Source organism: Sycon ciliatum, chromosome 13 (genome assembly GCF_964019385.1).
Source record: "Sycon ciliatum chromosome 13, ocSycCili1.1, whole genome shotgun sequence".
Classification (NCBI taxonomy): Eukaryota; Metazoa; Porifera; class Calcarea; order Leucosolenida; family Sycettidae; genus Sycon; species Sycon ciliatum.
The window spans coordinates 24,555,896-24,576,574 of record NC_088655.1 but is presented as its reverse complement, the minus strand read 5'-3'; the positions used below and the strand labels follow the sequence as shown (position 1 = coordinate 24,576,574).

The 20,679-nt window shown below is 45.0% G+C and overlaps 2 long non-coding RNA genes across 2 annotated transcripts; one reads left to right on the top strand and one right to left on the bottom strand.

Annotated features, from left to right (window-relative positions):
- Window positions 1–745: 745 nt before the first annotated feature.
- Window positions 746–5,366, top strand: LOC135829990 (uncharacterized). Its single transcript, XR_010555963.1, has 2 exons — window positions 746–868; window positions 4,783–5,366. It is a non-coding gene; the product is annotated as an uncharacterized LOC135829990 (long non-coding RNA).
- Window positions 5,367–9,621: 4,255 nt separating this feature from the next.
- On the bottom strand, window positions 9,622–16,600 carry LOC135829645 (uncharacterized). The gene is made up of 2 exons (XR_010555880.1): window positions 16,195–16,600; window positions 9,622–10,578 (listed from the first exon to the last, which is right to left on the bottom strand). It is a non-coding gene; the product is annotated as an uncharacterized LOC135829645 (long non-coding RNA).
- Between the last annotated feature and the right edge of the window lie 4,079 nt (window positions 16,601–20,679).

The window sequence follows — 20,679 nt, the reverse complement described above, 5'->3', positions numbered from 1 at the left end:
GGACCCAACGGTAGGAAACAGCTTTCCTACGGAAATCCGTAGAGAGATTTACGTATGAAAGATTCCAAGCCTCTTGTACGGGCAAAATAAACACAAGTGCAAGATCAACACGTTACGTATGAAAGTCGCCCTCGCTCCCCGGCGTGTACGACATACGGATTTTCATACGTAATTACGTAGAGCAAAACCTCCCTACTGACACTTTGGAACGATTGCAAGCACACGTGGCCAGGCAGTATTTACACCAGTATTTACATTGTCGGAAAGTGCCCATTCCTCATGGCATGGAGAACGGGTTTGAAGCAGGGAGTAGTACAATACCGGTATTGTACTACTCCCTGGTTTGAAGTAGGGTTCAAACGAGGTATATTATGTATCAGATTGCAACGACCAGGAGGCTCTTAGTAGTGGCTGCAAATGACCGATATCCGTCACTTGCAGCTCTGCATCAGAGACCTGTACCTGGCCTGAAGAGTTGTAAAATAATAATTACTCCTTCGTAGCCGGGGGAGTCAGAGCGAGGGCGATTCACGGCTTGGTCAAAAAACTGTCGGCCTGGAACGTAAACGTGGATCTGCCGACACAGTTCACCTGGTTCACACGCCTGACCTGGCATGCTGCCTTGCGTGAAAGGAACATTTTTCCGAAAGCAAGCTTCTTCTCCAAAATTTCTTTCCAAAAATGCCGTCGTCCTTGACCTCGAAGCTGAATGTTGTTAGGATAGAAAATTAGCGAAGATGTAGCCGACACATTCTGGCAAGCCGTGTGCCCTCTGGTATGCAGTTGTTCGCCATGGTCAACAATCTTCTTCTCCTTCGTTCGTACTTTCACTTTCCTGACCACGAATACAAGCGGTACCCATGCTCAGGTTAGTGTTTATTTGTCTGTCTATGCACATACATGTAATACAATGTACTGTTCGTGCTGCAGGCACTGGCCGATCATGGAAATAGAGGAAGCAGTCAGCTTTCTGTGAATTCTCATCCTTTCAAGAAAAATATGTACACACTTTCCTTGGCTCCTTTTTCCCACCGCCACCATGCATGCACTGCTTTTCAAATTTGTGTTTGCTTTGGCAGTGGTTTCATGGGTATCCTTCAGCCTTCCGTGGCATTCAAAATTCAGAATAGTTTCCACCCAGGTGCTTGTGCCTCTGTTCTGCTTAGCACATTGTAGTAAAATTATTTGCAACTGTCTACCACTGCACTCTTGGCTCACATTCACCACACCATAGCGAGGAAGTTTGTTCTTGGATAGATGTCTGGAGGATGTAGAGCATCTATCCAAGAACAAACTTCCTCGCTATGGTGTGGTAAATGTGGGCCAAGAGCGCAGTGAGGAGAGGCGGACAGTTTCAAATTATTTAGCCACATCCGATCCTTTCTCCGATAATTATGGACATGTTTTACTATACCGGTGTATTGAATGGCCACTCATGCTTCTATTGAGAGGTACCACCACTCAGGAAACTGAGGAAAGCCAACCGGTGTTGCACAGGATTTGAAGTTGGGAAGAAAAGATGTTCCGATAAAAGAACTGCGAGTACATGGGAAACGTATTATGGAAAGGGCAGTCTGAGTCGAACTAGGATCTCCTGTTCCAGAGCGTGAATATGAATACCGTAAAGTCGCGGATAAAAGCCGGGTTTGCATACAAGCACATCGCAGATAGAAGCCTGAAAATCAAACGGGTCGAATGCATATAAGCCCGTCGCGCGTAGAAGCCTTGCTCTATGCAAGCGCGGATCGGGTGGGTCAAGAGTGCATGCGCTATGTATGGTGCATAGTAAAACTGCCGCCATACCGGTAGTCAGTGGTAGATCTACGCGTGTCGCACGTAGAAGCCTGGCATACAAGTCTGGCAAAAATATCAGTGGTGCATAATAAGCATGGTTTGCATTAAAACCTGATGGAGAAAGCGGCTTATGTGCTTATAAGCCCGGCTTTTATCCGCGACTTTACGGTACAGTAGAATGCCGATATTCCAAACAATCACTTATTTGAAATGCCAGTTTTCATATTGAGGAGCTAGAGTGTGTCCAGTTCCTGTGAAGAGAATGTGAGAACTGATGGAAATGTGAAGGAATGTGCAAGTCTTAGATGGATGTGTGACTGCTCCGTTATCCGAATTTTTCCCCATCCGAACCCCCTGGAGAAAGCGTGCGCCCGAGGGGTGCGGATAATCTACACTCTGCTGTAACAGTTATGTACAATGCGTGCCGATGCACATTGGACAACGTTGCACATGTAGAATTGTAGGTGGACTGTGGTTCACATTAGACGATCGGAGTACCCCCACCAAACGAAGAGAGCTCAACATCACAAGGTAGAGCTTGCATGTACAATCGAAAAAGAGTACATATACCATTAGCTGATGTTGTTAGTGTGCGTTACGAAGTCTGAAGAAAATGTTGACCGATCTCGGCTGGGATGACGGCTACACCTTAGCTCAGTGATTAGAGCATCGCTGGCCTCAAGGGAAGGTCCCTGGTTCGAATCCTGGTGGTGACAGTCAATTTTTTCTTCAGACCTTTCCCGTTTGTGCCTTTCCCTCTAACCAGTGAATATTACTGTTAGCTTCGTACTTTGAGTGATTATCACTTACAGTTACATATACAATGTACTTGATAATTTCTTAGCGCATGAAAATCGGAGTCAGTACCACAATATTCCTCCCTCACTATATGAGTCTAGATACTTTGAATGTGGAGCAGGGTCCAGGACAGGATCGTCTGCTCTATCCGAATTATGGCCTGGTTGCAATTTGTCTATTTACCAGCAGGTACATCGCACCAGGGAGTCATAGCACCTACACTGTAGGGAGACTACACAATACTTTATAGAATTTTGGTTCAGGATTTGGAGGTTCTCCGTGATCTGTGCAACCCGCGATCACGGCCTTGACCTACTGACCCTGAGAACGGCCCAGGTTAGCAACACCATGTACGAGCATGTATAGATCTGCCCAATGGTGCCCCAAGGGTGGCTGAAACAGGAACCCCTGGGTCGAACCCCATGTCATTTAGCTTTACAGTCGCCTGTGCCGTCTACCTAGATGCTACAACTCCCTGCGTTGCACCCAGTAAATGCAGCACATCAAGTATACAGCCATGTAGTGTTGGTTGTCACCTGTTCTGATCGTGTGATATCACAAACAATCTTCTACGGTCCATTCATTTTTAACCTGGCACGTTAGTGGCCGTCCATAATTATCTATCTTTAACAGATTGAGTATCTTTGAAACGAGAAAAAAAATCGTTCATGGGCGGATGGGTCAAGAAGGGTTTCGTAATGAAAAATATTGATAGCTGAAACACTAGTCCATTCCAGCTATTTTTCGTTGAGGGGTGCGTAGGTGGGGGTGGGGGACGGTCACAAGTTACTCATAACTAAACCTTTCATTTCGTGAAAATTATCGATAATGCCGGGTCCATAATTGTCGATCTTTTACACGAAGAGAAAAATTTTCGTTTGTGGGTGGGTCAAGGGGAGTTTCGTTTCGAAAAAATATTGATATTACAGACATCAATCGGGTGGGGGGGGGGGTGGAGGAGGGTCCTTCTTTCATTTCGTGAAAATTATGGATAATGCTGGATAGCTCCTTTAGTCTATGCAATAAAATAGTTGTTTTCTTCACACAGTACCGTAAAGTTTAAACAATATCCGGCCATGTTTGTACCGAACATTTTTTCGAAAGGTAATTTCTCAAATGTTGCCTTGAGTACGTTCTCAGCAACATAGCGGGCCAGTTTCAAATAATTGGACTGCAAACTTGCATCGCTGGTTGTTGCAGCTCCATCACAGGTCGTATCACGGGAAATAATTGAGTCCAGCTTCACTTCTAGGTTGGGTGACACGTGATGGGCATCACTTCCTGCATGCTGGTGCATGTGACTCAAGAGCTCTGGCTGGCAAGCAGTTTTAGACTGCAGGTGCAATACAAGATTTTTCTGCGATGTGCTATGCATTGTGCATTGCATTTCTCGAGAGACACTTCACGCTATGTGAAAAAAAGAATTTCGCTCAATGTGGTATTGTGCATCATGCAGTGCAACTTTCCCACAAAACTGGACTCAAAGCACCTTATAGCTAGCTGTGGTTCACAGCAAAGATTTTCCTATTTGCGACTCTTGGTTTAATGGGTGCAGTAGCATGCATGTGCCTGGTGATATTGTTGCAATGGATCATAGTGAGGGCGTAGCAGTACTTGTGCACTGATAGTTGGTAATGGCATGAGTACATAACCAAGAGTGGGCAACTCGATGATCCCTCTGCCCACGGCAGAAAGTTTCATCACTTCGGTTTTTGTGGGCCATTGGGCTCATTAATACCATCATGCGTAGCCAGAGATCAAAACTTGTACATCACAGCTACGGTAGTTGAAGCAGAACAATGAACTGTGGATCCATGCCTACTTAACCTGATGAAACACTCTATCTACATGGCACATGTAGAAATATATGCGCGCTTGCTCATAATCATTGGATTTCGAAGCCGATCGTACATTATGTTAGTAGTTGCACATTCTTAGCAGTTATGTAGTTTGATAATAACGTTACGATAGATTATCAATACTGGTGGAAACGTTATGCTGGTTGCATATTTTGTACCCGGTATGCCATGACCAGGCATGCTAGTTCATCGGATATTAGCAAGTTTGCCTGCCTGCTGGGTGTTGTATCTTAGCTTCACTGTACTACAAATACGATAGGCTTAGTTTTCCTAAATTGCTTCTTTATAACATCCAGTTTGTTTTGCTGCAATCTTTTCACGTGTTTTGCAGGATTGTAGCCAAGGGTGAATACCATTATCATGAGCGAAGGTCTCTGAGAACTCATGTCTGAAGGCTGGTCATGTTGGCCCAACGATGACTTTCATTGCCTGTATCCGCCACCTTCATACTGGAATGAACTGGAACATGTTCACTCTCTGTTTCTCATGTGGAAGGACGGAACAGATTGTTTGTCTGTCTCTGTGGATCACTGAAGGCTGAACAGTACAGTTGGAAGAATATTGGATCTCACGAAGTGACTGAATCTGAAGCGGCTGACATGCATCTGCACAGCGCTTTCTTTCTGAGATTTGCTTCAAGGCAGGTTATTGTGTACAATTTTGTCCACAGTATTCCTATATTTGCCAAACGTATTTCTCTGATAGTATTGTGACTACACACGAGCAATGATCTCTCCGTCATCAGTCTTTCGCAATGATGTGGCTCACTGACGACAGCATGCATAGCCATAGATCAAATGAGCAGCTGAGGTAGTTGAATCAGAAGAATGGATCAATGCATCCTGAACCTGGTGTACTTCCTATATGCACCCTCAGTAGTATTTGTAACGTGTTAACTATGAAGTATCAACATTGCTTCTCTTCTATGTGGGTGGTGTGAGTGAATGTCAGATGGTCTGTACTGCCATGGCCGATGGTGTTCACTGGAAGATGTTGGGTTGGACCATTGTGCCCTCTTGCAATATGCTGTTGCAGCCTGAAGGCAATGAAAAAGTTCGAATGCTGATCTGCTTTCAAGCGTAGAATATTACATTATGTGCATTACATATTTGCATAATTATGTTTTGTACTGGAGTGTGAATGTGCGGCAAGGGCATGCACATAAAGTATCTCGCACTGCAAACAGCCTAAGAGTTCACGTGGTGTGTGATAAGTACACTTTTGGAAAGTGCGTGCACAGTCGAATCATGTAATGTTAAAACAGCCTTCGTGCTCCTCCCTGAATGGCTGCACAAGTAGAAATCTCCGTCTTCCTTTGCTTCTTTTTGCTTGAGCTGGCATGGTGGTCGTAGAGTTGGAAATTGTCAAGTATGATAACAATCGTTGTTTGGTCTGGAGACAAGAATGCATTTGGATATTTGTCCCAGGACTGCATGGCTTCCCAAACTGCATGTTGAATGCCATAGATGATTATAGCAATAAAAACTGCTTTATGGCAGTTTTCTAAAAACAGTTATTGTGTTCTAGTCCATGGACCTCGTCTAAAAAGTAAGAAATTAACGAAATGTGATAGCCGAAAATTAAAATTTCACACAAAACCTCACAATAATCACACACAGGATGAAAAGCAAGAAGACCTTTTCCCCTCGTGGTCCTCTTTCCTATTCATGCATGTTGGCGCAGTACTCGGAGTTCGTACAAGTCACCCGTGAAGTGTCAGACCAAAGAAGTGTTGAAAGCAGTATTTTTTTTTAAACTAAGATCCTCAAGTGTTGTGATTATTGTGAGGTTTTGTGTGAAATTTTAATTTTCGGCTATCACATTTCGTTAATTTCTTACTTTTTAGACGAGGTCCATGGACTAGAACACAATAACTGTTTTTAGAAAACTGCCATAAAGCAGTTTTTATTGCTATAATTTCTTTTGTTTTTTTAGCTAAGGATATTATTACCGTTATAATCAAAATTGTCCCACCAATGGAATGCCCTAAATGATGGCCTACACGTAGCGCCTCTACATGTGCATCATGTCAAATTCAATACCGTATTATACGCATTGATGTGCAAGCCTTTTCTTGCAGAAAATGGCACTAGTCTTGCATATTCATGTTCTTCTGCAGGGGAATCATATGGGTAGTGGCGGTGATACTTTTTTTATACGCAGGTCATTCTGTGGATGTTGCTGTTGCAGAATTTCATGACTCTTCATAAAATAGTCTTGTCTTTCGGAAAATTCAGATGTCCACACCCTAAATCACATTTACTTGAGAATTGTAACCAGGTGCGTGCTGCAGATGTTTTTGTTGATTCTGTGTTTATAATTGTAGTCATGGGTTGTCGTGATAAGGTCATCCGGCATCATATTGTACTGAAATCGTAATCCTGTTGATGTCGATACAACTTTTGGAAGTAGTTCAATGACTTCAATGTGTTACAAGTCCACGATTGTCTAAAACAACACAGCAAAGGAGGAACAATAAACATGTATTAAAATGTAAACAAATACATTGTTGAGTCCGGCACCTCGTTCCAACAACTACACTGATCCTGAGGATAAAAGGGGCAAGGCCATTGGAGGTTGGAGGTCATTATTATCAAATTATCAAATTTTTGATAGGGCAATCCCCGCAGGCCTAAGGCCTTCTTACAGGGTACCCTGGAGGTACTGAGAGATAAACAAGGCACTCCATAATAATAAAATGTTACACATCTTTTGCCGTGAGTATGAATGATATCCAGTCGAACTTCTTTAGCACGAACACCAAACGACCGATGGTATTTATTCTGTAAGTTTGTCTTAACCTATTTTATAACCAGTGAATACATTGCTCCAATAGACATACGAATAGAATTTTCTACAGCAAAAGATTCTAAGCCACACAGACTCGTCTCGTATGAAACAAATGAGTCACTGAACCTTTCTTTAGCAACACGACGGCAACTGAAACAGCAACAGAGAAAGTACGATACATGTACAGCACATTCTTGCAGGTACTACAAACAGATTGCAGATCGTAATTTTTGCTTTGGCGGCACGCAACTTTATTTGGGGCAGTGCAACCTCGGCGGTACTCACAAATCAAACAGCCCAGACTCGAGTAAACAAATCCAGTCATACAAGTACGAGATTTTCACGAGACGAGACTGCACCCATTGGCTTGTTTCGTATAAAGCAAACAAGTCACTGAACCTCTCCATAATGGAGATTTTCCCCGATATGCGAATTTATTTAGCATACTCGGTCAATGGGTCCTTGAACCTTTCCCTCCAGATTGGGAACTGCCAACGATAGTATGCCACTGACCGGTGCCTTACTTGTAACGTACCAATGTACAATGAACATGAGTATTTCGACAACACATCTAAGCCTCAGCAGCAACATAAGCCTTACCGTCAAGAAGGTGAACTCGTGTTCTTCGCACACTGTAGGCAAGGGCAAAGAGATAAAATGGATCTAAATCCGAATATAATCAGCACATGTTTCCGTAAATGAAAGGGTGAGCATAAGCAAATGAATCGAAGGAAACTGGTCAACTCAGAGATCACCTGTCATTGAGTATTCCGTAAAAGGAGGCCTCGGCATGGCAGCGGAAAAGCTAAATTTAGAAAGGAGATCCGGTCAGCTTTTCCATTATTTATTGCATTCCGCCCAAAATTAGCACACTTTTCGTAAATGAAAGAGTCAACACAAGCAAATGAATCAAAGGGAACTGGTCAACTCACCTGTCATTGAGTAATATTCCGCGAAAGGAGGTCTCAGCAGCGCCGAAACGAAATAAGCCAGGACAGGAGACGAAATATCCGAAACAGCTCATACAAGAAGCAGTTCCAAAGGAGAAAGTTCCTCGCGCATGCACATCCAAACACGGACTGCACTGCAACACAATGTCTGCCGTGCACGTGCACAGCACGCGGCTACCACCCGTTGGTAGATCTAATACCGAGCACCTTACGTAGAGACTTACGTAGCCTAAGTGAAATACCGAGCACCTTACGTAGAAACTTACGTAGCATAGCGGTGTCGTTTTTCTTGCCATGTGAACACAATAATAGAAAAGCTGACAGGATCGCTTTTCTAAATTATTGTTCGGTTCAAGAAAGGACTCGTGGGTCTGTCTGGCTATTGTGAGCTCTCGCTAGTCCATTTCCATAGCACTTGCTCTGGATTCACTGGCTGGAATATTCTCCAGTATAGAACAAGAAGTTTAGAAAACCTACTGGTGATATTAGTATGTTATACTAGTTTCTCCGCACTGTACCGCAGCTTTTGTTATCACACACATGCGGGTTATATAGTTTATCTACAATCCAGCATGATGTTCTTCCAAGAACGCCCCCGACCTAGGCCCTCGGAACGACGTTCTTTGGTGTGCAACATCACTTATAGTTCTAAATCTTAGAATTACCAGTAAGCGCAGGATTTTAGTGATCACGGTTCCAAATGCATGTCATTGCACTCCACCTTTGGGACTTATTAAACATGTCATTGCACTCCACCTTTGGGATTTATTAAGAGCTGCATGCATGCCAAAGCTTGTCATAAAAGAAGAGCAGACTTAAATAGGCATCTTGTACGCATGATTTCTAACATGTAACATCCCTGCCGAAGAGTGTTCTTCCATACTACAGTAGAGTCGAGCGTCCAAGAACGTTGTGTCCAAGAGGTTAGCCTTGGGTGTTCTTATTTTTCAGCCATCCGGCTGCGCTCTTGTAGCATGTTCTTAGAAACAATCATGTTAGGATCATGTTGGTGTTCTTAGCATTTCAGGCTGGACATTCTTGGGCAACACATTCTTCGGCGCCTGACTCTACTGTAGTACTGTACATGAAATACAGCTGCTACAACTGTAGTAATATAGAATGCTGATTATCCGAATGATTGATTGTCCGAACTGCTCAGGCTGCATGGCAGCAGGCTGTCATCAACATGCATCCCATGATAATTTCGAGGAGCTGGAGTGTGTGCCAAAAAGAATGAGAAATGAAAGTATGCATGAGGAAATGAGTATGTTTTAGATGAGTGTTTTCCCACGCCCTTATCCGAACATACATGCACTCGATCGCCATAACCCCTGGCACACAGCACACAGCTTCAGAACCTGACAGAGTATGATAATTATGGGTATGTCACAAGTACTACCAGGTCCCGAAGCTTTCGTCTCAACAAAGGATCATAATCGACGACTTGTAATGAACTACATTTTGGTGGTATAAAACCGTACTTGTTTACGAATGAGTTTAAAAGCATGAGAACTATCCACAGCAGACATTCTCACTGTTCGGAGTTGCCAAAAAAGTGGTGCATGTACAAATCAGGGATGGGTACAATACAGTGTACCAACATCTGAGGTGAGTCTATCAGGAAAGTGAATGTCGTCCACTCTATAAAATGGGGTCCCTCAAGAAAGATGGGATTTTGCAGCCATGGACGTTTCCAGCCAGGTGACTGTATATACAGTGATCTAAGTTATGCAAAGCTTGACATGAATGATTGGCTGGACACGTCGAAGAGAAGGAAGAGAGAAGCAGACCAACCTTACACCAGCTGAGTGTAGTGGCCCAAAACAACAAACTAATTCTGTGTGGCCTTAGAGGAGCTGGGCAAGATGTGTACAGTGAATTAAACAATACAGTAAACGTGGGAGAAGAAGTGACAAGACTGAGTATGATACACTGTGCCAGCACAGTGCACATACTAGTGCAACTGTTGGTGTAGTTACAGTTAGCCCAGACAAGCAGGTCGCTCGATTGTAGATACACAGAGCGCATTCTACATCATACAAAACATGTTGAGCTAGGCAGCAGTGGCTGGCATTTACCGACATGCACCAATGCCAATGCGCGGCTTGAGCAAATATTACAAGCCTCAGAACACCCATACGCCATTTTAGAGACAGAACAAGGCAATGAGTAAGCACCAAAGGATTATATGAATAGCGGCCAGGCAATAATTCAGACCACTGCTGCTAATCAAGGACTAGTTCCTAGTACTAGCATGTTGTCAGTGTACCCTGAAACGATGCAATCACAGCGAACGTGATACATGCACATCATGTTGCCTGGTTCTTGGTTAAAAGTTGTATCCTCAATGCTTGAGGTTTGTGGGGTCCCTCCAGCTTCTCAGAGTCCTGCACAAAAAAGATAAAAGCAAGTGCAGGTAGAATAATAGTGTAGTATCCCTGCCCGACCAATACGGAAGCAGTACGGAACTAATACGGAGCTTTGCCTGATGTATATTTAGTGTATCTCCGTATGTAAGCGTACGGCGTCTGCTGCATATAAGCGGCTGCGCATTTCTGTTTTGATGAAGATGAGATTTTGATAATAACGAGCTATTCAACCTCCAGGTGTGCACCGGAGAGAAAGTCAGTCATTTTGCCGCTTCTTCTTTCACTAATAATTATATCTCAGGTGTGTACCTGAAAGAAGTAGAATAAAAGTAATTCTTGTTGATTTCACCGCGCCTACCACCTATACTACCTGTTACATTGGTGGCAGCGGTGTAGTTTTAAATAAAACAACGTGATTCGACCCCAGACCCCCATGGCTCAACCCGCTGCAGCTCCGTGCGACGAATTAAGATAAGAATCATGTTTCTTGCCTTCCTGGGCTTGGCTCTGCTTATTAGCCTGCAGCACAGTCAGGGTGCTAGCGTGGATCACCCTTCTTTCCGCACGGCACACACTGGAGACTCCGATGGCGATTCCAAGCGACCCGCTACCTACATGTATACTACCGGTGGTGATGGCGAAGCTGATGGGGACGACAACAGGCAGGCTGGTACCCAAGACAAGGAGGGTATTCCCCAAGACCAGCAGCGTTTGATTTTCGCCGGCACGCAGTCGGAAGCAGGAGCCCACTCTTCATTTGGTACTTCGCCTCCGTGGTGGGATGCAGATTTTCGTCAACACTCTTCCTGGCTATACCATCACTCTTTACGTCGCGCAAAGCAATGCTATCGACAATGTGAAGACCACGATTCAAGACGAGGAGGGAGTGATCTGTCTGACGCCGAGCTAGCCGCTCTGAGTGACCGGCCCAACCAAGATAAAGATAAAACCTGGCTCGCCCTCCGCCAATACTGGCCATAGCTCCAGCCGCCGCCGTGGTTACTAACGCTGATTCCAGGTATGGCATTTTCTTTCCTGTCTTCCTTCAGTCTCCCTGTTCTTTTCAGTCTTCCTTTATGCGAGTGTGTGAATCCAGTTTAGTTTGGTAGACGTCTGATCATGGTGAGCCACGGTTTACCCAGCTAACGTGGGACAATGTGTGTGACAACGCCCCTTATAGTTATAGTGCATTCAGTTCGGTTTTTGAACTGCGATGTTCCTGGCGGGTTGTGCCAGCGTAGTGCAGCAAGAGTGCTGTGGTTTCAGGTCCTATTTGGAGGACAGTTCTTTCCCTTTTGACCCCGTGAGATCGTGTGAACCTTGTGTGCTTTTACTTCTACTTTATGATTTGTTATCAGTTCATTTCTTCTGTCTACTCTAAACGTTATCATTTCCGATATATTATTTGCCATCTTCCGGTTGACGCTGTGTTCGTAACTCTTCACTAATTTTTTGAAAATCACGAGGGCGTGATTATCTGTAGGAAGGGAGGGTGTAGTATCCCTGCCCGACCAATACGGAAGCAGTACGGAACTAATACGGAGCTTTGCCTGATGTATATTTAGTGTATCTCCGTATGTAAGCGTACGGCGTCTGCTGCATATAAGCGGCTGCGCATTTCTGTTTTGATGAAGATGAGATTTTGATAATAACGAGCTATTCAACCTCCAGGTGTGCACCGGAGAGAAAGTCAGTCATTTTGCCGCTTCTTCTTTCACTAATAATTATATCTCAGGTGTGTACCTGAAAGAAGTAGAATAAAAGTAATTCTTGTTGATTTCACCGCGCCTACCACTCGGCTACCCATTACAATAGTAAGCTGACATAAACCTCTTCGTCTTGCTAACAAATTTCGTGATTAAATCCACAGCATGGGAACGAAGCTACAGGAAAAAAGTTCAACCATAATAATGCAAAAAGGCAACTTTAGCTAATCATATTTTTGGCAGCAACACTATACTGTTTGTATAGGAGAGTTGGCTTGGTGCATTCATGCCAAATGAACTCCCAATAGTATTGTATTACTGTACTTCATCATTTTACTTGAGCATTCATTCCCAGTAGCCCTAATGTCTTCTAACAGAGTGCGCAAGGTACTGCATATTCGGCGCATGTTTTATTTTCGGCTAATATCGGCCTGTGCATTTTTAATTCGGAAAGTGGTGGACATCACGCAACTGAATTGTAAATAAAAGGAGGTTTGTCAACTGACAACCGCATACTTTTTCGACATCACTAATAAAAGAATTTTGCGTCCAGCGCATGCGCCAGGAGTGAATAGCAACTGAATAGAGCGGTTGTCATTTATTTACTAGAGGAAACGCAAAAGGTAACAAGATTACGTAACCAAAGGTGAGAAGGCACTGAACGAACTGTCAACCTACGAATACAACCTCAGTGCAACAACGTGCTCTTTCTGCTTACACAAGCAGAAAGAGAAAGAGCATGTTGTTGCACTGAGGTTGTATTCGTAGGTTGACACTTCGTTCAGTGCCTTCTCCCCTTTTATGTACTGGGCATTTGTAGCCTAAAATTTGTTTCGCAAGGTTCAATGTGACAGTGTATACAGGCATCAGCAGTACAGGCTAAAATTTCAATGTGGCCGAGATGTGTTTTTGCCCTGGGGAGACTGCAATTTAAAAGCGTCGAAAATTTGCATACTTTACAACACAGTACTGAGCATGCGGTGAGCTGATGATGAAATGAATTGGAGGTACTAATAATGCTAAGGGATTCGGGGGCGCATCAAAGGGGTCAGCACCAAGGAATGGGATAGATTTGTGCCCAGTTCGGGTATGTATATTGGGTATAGAACGGAAATTATTGGCTAAGCCTTCGGCGACTCCTACCAGTATTGCCACCAATGGCCCATGGCTACTGATCTCTGTGATAGAAATGTGACGTGTATGTGAAACCAAAATATGGCTTTTCAAGATGTACTGTAAGACATGCTGTTATAACGAGTCGCAAATTTAACGATTGTCCAAAATTCATAGGTTAACGAGCAGATATGTTAACAATCTTGCAGTATTCTGCCATATCCACACACAGCATATATGAAGCAGTATGGCCTCAACGGATCTATTATAACGAAGAAATGTCATCCGTTAAAACGTTAGATTTGCTTCCTCGTTATATAATATATACTGTAAGACATGATTGTATATTATAAAATCATGTCTTACAGTATGTGCATTTTGTGAAGATCTGATGTAAGTCATTAGGGACACCTTGTTGGGTCTTGCCAACATTCAATTATTATGATGTTCATATCTATGCAATAACGTTAATGGAATTATCAGCAAGAATCAATAACCCCAAGAGTATGCAGCTTTGCACATGGAGTGACAGTCTGCCACAACACGTTTACCAAAGTACATGAACCTAGACACGAGCTGAGGAATCAGCTGAGCTGCTGCATCATTTATGATCTGCTATAGTTTCCAGTCTCCATGGAGGTTTTTCTTGGAGACGTCGAATCTACAGTATTAGGTGTGAAACTGTTGTACTAAACCGCAGGAGATAGACTCTATTCAGCTCGGACAACATTTCACAAGCACGCCGATCAAAGCTTGCTACACTCCCGTTTAGTCAACTTAACGGCCCAAATAATGCTTGGGTCATGAACTCATCGCTGTTGGTCTTTCGAAGGTGCCTGACAATGGTTGTTAGTGCACAGCACCAGCCGGGCCAAATGACAAGATCAGAGACATAGATCTTCCTAGTTCAATTGCTGAAAGGTGACTTGTGCAAACGTTATGTAGCAAAAGGAACTGTACTATGGCACTACACGCCATTCACAATAATCAAAAATGCCCACTTGACAAAACAGAATTTCATCCACGGAGTCCTTAGATTTTTTCTTCTGTACATATGCATTATGGAGTCATAGCATAAGGGAGATGGCACGGTAGACTTTCAGCCTAAATCATAACGAGGGCCAGCTGGCCAGCTCAAAAGAGAGCTCTATGCACTATTGGCAGAGTGGTATACATGAATAGAGAGTGACCACCCAGTGCATGAAGCTTTTCGTGTCACCCTAGAAAATTTCAAAAATTAATAATGTGGGTTCAACCCTGGGCTGCCAGTGACAGTTGCCCTAACTGCCTTAGGGGCAAGTGCGATACATACATGCTCGCATATAGCATCGCTTGACTGACCCATGCTTGGGGCCAGCGAGTCAAGTCCGCAATCACGAGTTGCATAAACCACAGATCATGTAGAATCTCCATGGATCCAATCTGTGTACTGTAAAAGCAGAAATTTTCCGTGGTGTAATATTTTCGGAATTCTCCAAAATCGGCGATTCGGTGGAGGGAAATTTTCGGTAATACCCGCTTTCCAGGTAAGGGTGCTAGTACCACTAAGTAGTACCGAAAAAGTTCGGTGCATTTTTTCGGTAAAAATTGTCGGCACCGAAGTTACCGAAAATAAAACACCACTGAAAATTTCCGCTTTTACAGTACATCATTTTGGGTATCATGATCTCGTGTTGTTTCCTTGGGTGCTACGACTCCCTGACATCCATGGAACGGTATGAATTGGGCGATTTCAGCCCATCAGTAGACGTTCTGAGAGGGGTATATTCAACGATACACCCCGCTCAGTTCACAAGGGTCGCGCCAAGAGTGAATATTGGAAGGAGTCTTGGGAAAGTGCCCTGGGATAAATGGATTGCACCATTCTATACATGTACTGCATTCCCCATAATTTCCTCGTGCTATGTCCTCAGGAAAATATTTAACGTATACCCTTCATATACTCATAGAATAATCCAAACGTATCTGCAGTCAACCACGGGTATAACAACCCACGGATAGTGACACTATCTTCAGACCTAGTAACAATATAGCCGTATATTTTCAACCCCATGAATGACGACAACTCCCAAATACCAACACTTTTCTCATGCCCGATCAAGGGTCGTTCGTTACTGGCAAAGTTAGCTGGATATCATGTCATGTAGTCATTATTACTTCAGGCAGGGACAATGAAATACCCCCCCCCCCCGCCCCTTTCCTGCAGAGGGAACAGTGCTGTGTCCAGGTCCGCATGCAGCATGGAGGTGCTAGTAAGTCACTGGCATTATTTTCTCTTGTGGATCGATGTACAGTGCGTGACAATGCTTCCATAACGTTAGTGGTGGTGGTGGTGGCGGGAGCATACTGCACTGCAGGGCATTACAGCACTGGCATACTATTATTTTCTCTTGCAGACGTGCCGTGCACGACAATGCTTCTATAGTGGTGGTCGCGGTGATGGTAGTGGTGGCGGTGTGGTGGTGGTGGCGGTGATGGTGGTGGCGGTGGTGGTGGCGGTGGTGGTGGCGGTGGTGGTGGCGGTGGTGGTGGCGGTGGCGGTGGTGGTGGTGGTGCTGCTGGTAGTGGTGGCGGCGGTGGTAGTTGCGGTGGTGGGAGCATTCTGCACTGCAGGGCATTAAAGCAAGCTCGATTGTGCATGCATGGTGGCGGTGGGAAAGAGGAGCCAAGGAAAGTGTGTACACATTTTTGTTGAAAGCACGAGAATTCAAAGAAAGCTGGCTGCTTCCTCTATTTCCATGATCGGCCAGCGCCTGCAGCACGAACAGTACATTGTATTACATGTATGTGCATAGACAGACAAATAAACACTAACCTGAGCATGGGTACCGCTTGTATTCGTGGTCAGGAAAGTGAAAGTACGAACGAAGGAGAAGAAGATTGTTGACCATGGCGAACAACTGCATATCCAGAGGGCACACGGCTTGCCAGAATGGGTCGGCTACATCTTCGCTAATTTTCTATCCTAACAACATTCAGCTTCGAGGTCAAGGACGACGGCATTTTTGGAAAGAAATTTCGAATTTTGGAGAAGAAGCTTGCTTTCGGAAAAATGTTCCTTTCACGCAAGGCAGCATGCCAGGTCAGGCGTGTGAACCAGGTGAACTGTGTCGGCAGATCCACGTTTACGTTCCAGGCCGACAGTTTTTTGACCAAGCCGTGAATCGCCCTCGCTCTGACTCCCCCGGCTACGAAGGAGTAATTTTACAACTCTTCAGGCCAGCTACAGGTCTCTGATGCAGAGCTGCAAGTGACGGATATCGGTCATTTGCAGCCACTACTAAGAGCCTCCTGGTCGTTGCAATCTGATACATAATATACCTCTTCAAACGGTTAGTCCGATTAACCGGTTGCAGACCGGTTACGAATAATTAACGGTTAACCGATAAAGATAACGGTTACGCAGTAACTTTCCAGTCAATTTTTCAACTCTCAGGTCGTTGCAAAGTGTGCACTTTCGCGGGCTGTCGCACGCGTACGCAATTTCTGGGCTGTCAACTCGGTCATATCTGGTCTCTTGGTACATGGTGTGAGAGTATGTATGAATGAGCATGCAAGAGAATGTACAAGTGTGCGTTGTACTCAATAGGGTACATTTTTTGAATGAGTATAGTCAAATTTACGGTTAAAAAAGAGTCCGCAGGATTGCCCTGGCTTATAGGTTATAACCGGTTAACCGACCGTTAGCTTAGCAGTTAACCGTCAGGGGTAAAACCGTGACCGTTTGAGCCCTAGTTTGAAGCTGCTGAATGGGAAAGTCTTGCGTGGCGGCGGCCCCCATCGCCATCGTTGCCGTTGCCTCCCCCAGAACCGCCACCTGCATCTGTCATCGGCAGTGCTGGGGCTGAGTCTGTGGTGTCGCTGGCACGGGCAAATATGGATGTGGTAAGCACTGAACATGAACAAGAAGAAAGAAGGCTAAAGGAAACGGAATTCAACAGAGAAAACAACACGATCAACATTCAAAGACCTAGACGATCAACGGCTAATTATTCAATGAATTATTACAGTACTGGATGTCAAGCACCGGCGAAGACACTGGGAACAGAAGATTTAACAACAATAATGACAACAACAACAATGGTAACAAATTACCATCAAGATCAAAGGAGGAGTCAACGAACAGAGGTTCAGCAACATGAAGCGAGCCTGGGACCGATCGGTGTTGATGAGGAGAATGACACGGAGGACGACACTGAGGACGAGTTGGAAGATGAGACGGGGGACGAGGTAACGGTTGGTGGAGACGAGGAATCGGATGGTGATTGTGATCGTAAGAAGTCTGCCGTTTTTCTTCATCTGTTGTCTCACCCTAAGTGTCTGCAGGTGTATGATGATTTTAGTTTTTCTGTTCTTTGTCGTGCACGGTACGCTAGTCAGTTGAAAGTACTTGAGGCTGTTTGTATTCGTTTCCATAAGCCTGATCTTCGTAAGCAGAAGAAACATGTAGTTTCGTTAAAAGATTGTTTTCGTAGGTGCACAGCATGATTGTTTGTCTCGCTACACAGTTCTAGCGTTGCAATTAGTTCCTCACCCCTGTTGCACTTAGCTCTCATTTCACTTCTAATAGAGAGGTTCCGCACTACGTAAAGTTGAGCAACTTTACGTTAGTGGGCGGGAAAAACCCGTGAATTCGCGAGTTTACACTCCACTTACGGAAAGTTGTCTACGGAGAGTACGTAGATAGGGCTCTGATAACGTAGCTCGTCCGTAAGTGGATTGGGGTACAAATTTATGACTCCCTCCCCAGGTCGATCTGACGGTACACTGCCGCGTTCGGAGTTGCCAAGGGCAGCTACGTGATTTGAAAACTCCGTATGCCGGAACCCAGATGCGCATGCAGTTTACGTAGGACTTTCCGTAGATCGACTACGTTTTTTACTAACGTAATTACGTTATGCGGAACCTCTCTAATGTCTCACCTTCCCTCATTCTATTTAAGCACTTTGTTTTGTTCTTGTAACACATTATTGAATGTATACCCAATGCTGTAGACAGCAAGCTGTTTCGGCCATAAAGGCCTCATCAGTACAGCAATGTATATAAATCATTGATTTAGCATGGATAAGCGGGATTCACAGAAGCTTTTTTGCGATGCGACACGCGATGCGACAGCCGCGAAACCGGGAAATCCCCAAATCGCAACCATCGCGGACCCCACGCAACTGCCGCAACAGGGCCATCGCAGGCCATCGCAGAAGTTGAGCTTGGCTCAACTAAGGGTTGGTTCACATATCGCCGGTACGCGCCGGGTGTCAACGGGAGTGGGCCTCTTGCAACCTCTCCCGGCGCATCACGATTATGTGAACCAGCGCAGTCGTAACAAAATCATACGGTAAAATATCGCAAGGGACCGTCGGCAAAGTTGGACAGTGCCCAACTCTTGCGATCTGCCCCGGCGCCGATCCCGTACAATTTTGACCAAAAGTGGTTTGTGAACCATTCGCGCCGGTGATCGCCGGCTGCCGGGAGCCAGACTTTGTCAAAATATCAAACCAATACTTGTCCTAAATTTTCCTGAATTGAAGCTAGAGAGGGGGTCCGTTCGCCATTCTTGTAGTCGCTTCAAGGTGGCAAATAAGTCAGCATACCAGCCCGTCCTTCTCGGATGATCTGCTTGACCATTGTGCAACTTATGAGACAAATACAATTGAAACAAATAAAAAATATGATGGATACATTGGCAAGTTCTTGTGACTTCACCAACGTTTGCAAGCATAATTTCGACACAATCGCTTACTGTAGACTGCAATAAAATGTGTAGAAGTATTTTCATGATCTCCAGTAAAAGGTAGCACCGAGTGGCCATCACCGAAAGACCTTGAACTACTGAAGAAACAAAGAATTCAAGCTTCAATTGGCAAACCTGTCGTAGCATTTGGGCACATTATGTACTACTTCGTAGTAGATTTGGTACTCGAACCGTATGCGCAACGGATCGGGAGCTGGCTCACCGCCGATGTCTTGCGGCGCCGATTTTGCTTATGTGAACCAACCCTAAAGCCCGATTCACAATACAACTTTCTGCGACGCGACACGCGATTTGGGACAGTTGCGACAAGAAACTGCCTGTCGCGAGCTGTCGCAACCTGTCGCAAGCTGTCGCAATGCACCTGTCGCAGAAGTTGAAGAAAGTTCAACTTTTGCGACATGCGACACGCGACATACACAAATGGAGTACAGTTTCGACCCTGGGTGCACGTGCAGTGCACGTGCATAGTACTACTTGTGCATGAGGATGTCGCAAACATGAAGAATATTGTGAACCGTGTGTCGCTGTCGCAGCTCGTCGCATGTGTCGCAAGTCGCATGTCGCGTCGCAGAAAGTTGTATTGTGAATCGGCCTTACAGCGGGATTCACAGAAGCTTTTTTTGCGATGCGACACGCGATACGACGCGATCTGCGACGGACGCGTGCGATGCGAACTCGCGAAATACCATTCACAGAAGAAGTCAGTGATGCGACAAAATCTTGCTGATTTGGCTACGTCACCATGATATTGGCGCGGTTTGATACAACTTGTACAAATTTATAGGCAACTCTTGAACCTTTGTACAACTTTGCTGTAGAAAAGGTCGAAATCGTACGCCAAATCGCTTGTCGCATCGCATCGCATCGCAAAAGTTGAGCCAAGCTCAACTTCTGCGATGGCCTGCGATGGCCCAGTTGCGGCAGTTGCGTGGGGTGCGACATGGCTGCGATTTGGGGTTTTCCCGGTTTCGCGCCTGTCGCATCGCGTGTCGCATCGCAAAAAAGCTTCTGTGAATCCCGCTTAAAGGCCGATTCACAATACAACTTTCTGCGACGCGACATGCGACTTGCGACACATGCGACGAGCTGCGACAGCGACACACGGTTCACAATATTCTTCATGTTTGCGACATCCTCATGCACAAGTAGTACTATGCACGTGCACTGCACGTGCACCCAGGGTCGAAACTGTACTCCATTTGTGTATGTCGCGTGTCGCATGTCGCAAAAGTTGAACTTTCTTCAACTTCTGCGACAGGTGCATTGCGACAGCTTGCGACAGCTTGCGACAGCTCGCGACAGCTCGCGACAGGCAGTTTCTTGTCGCAACTGTCGCAAATCGCGTGTCGCGTCGCAGAAAGTTGTATTGTGAATCGGCCTTAACTTCTGCGATGCGATGCGATGCGACAAGCGATTTGGCGTACGATTTTGACCTTTTCTACAGCAAAGTTGTACAAAGGTTCAAGAGTTGCCTATAAATTTGTACAAGGGGGAATTTTTGACGGATGCTGGATGGGAGTTTGAGCTCTCACTCGGACCTGGTTTCTG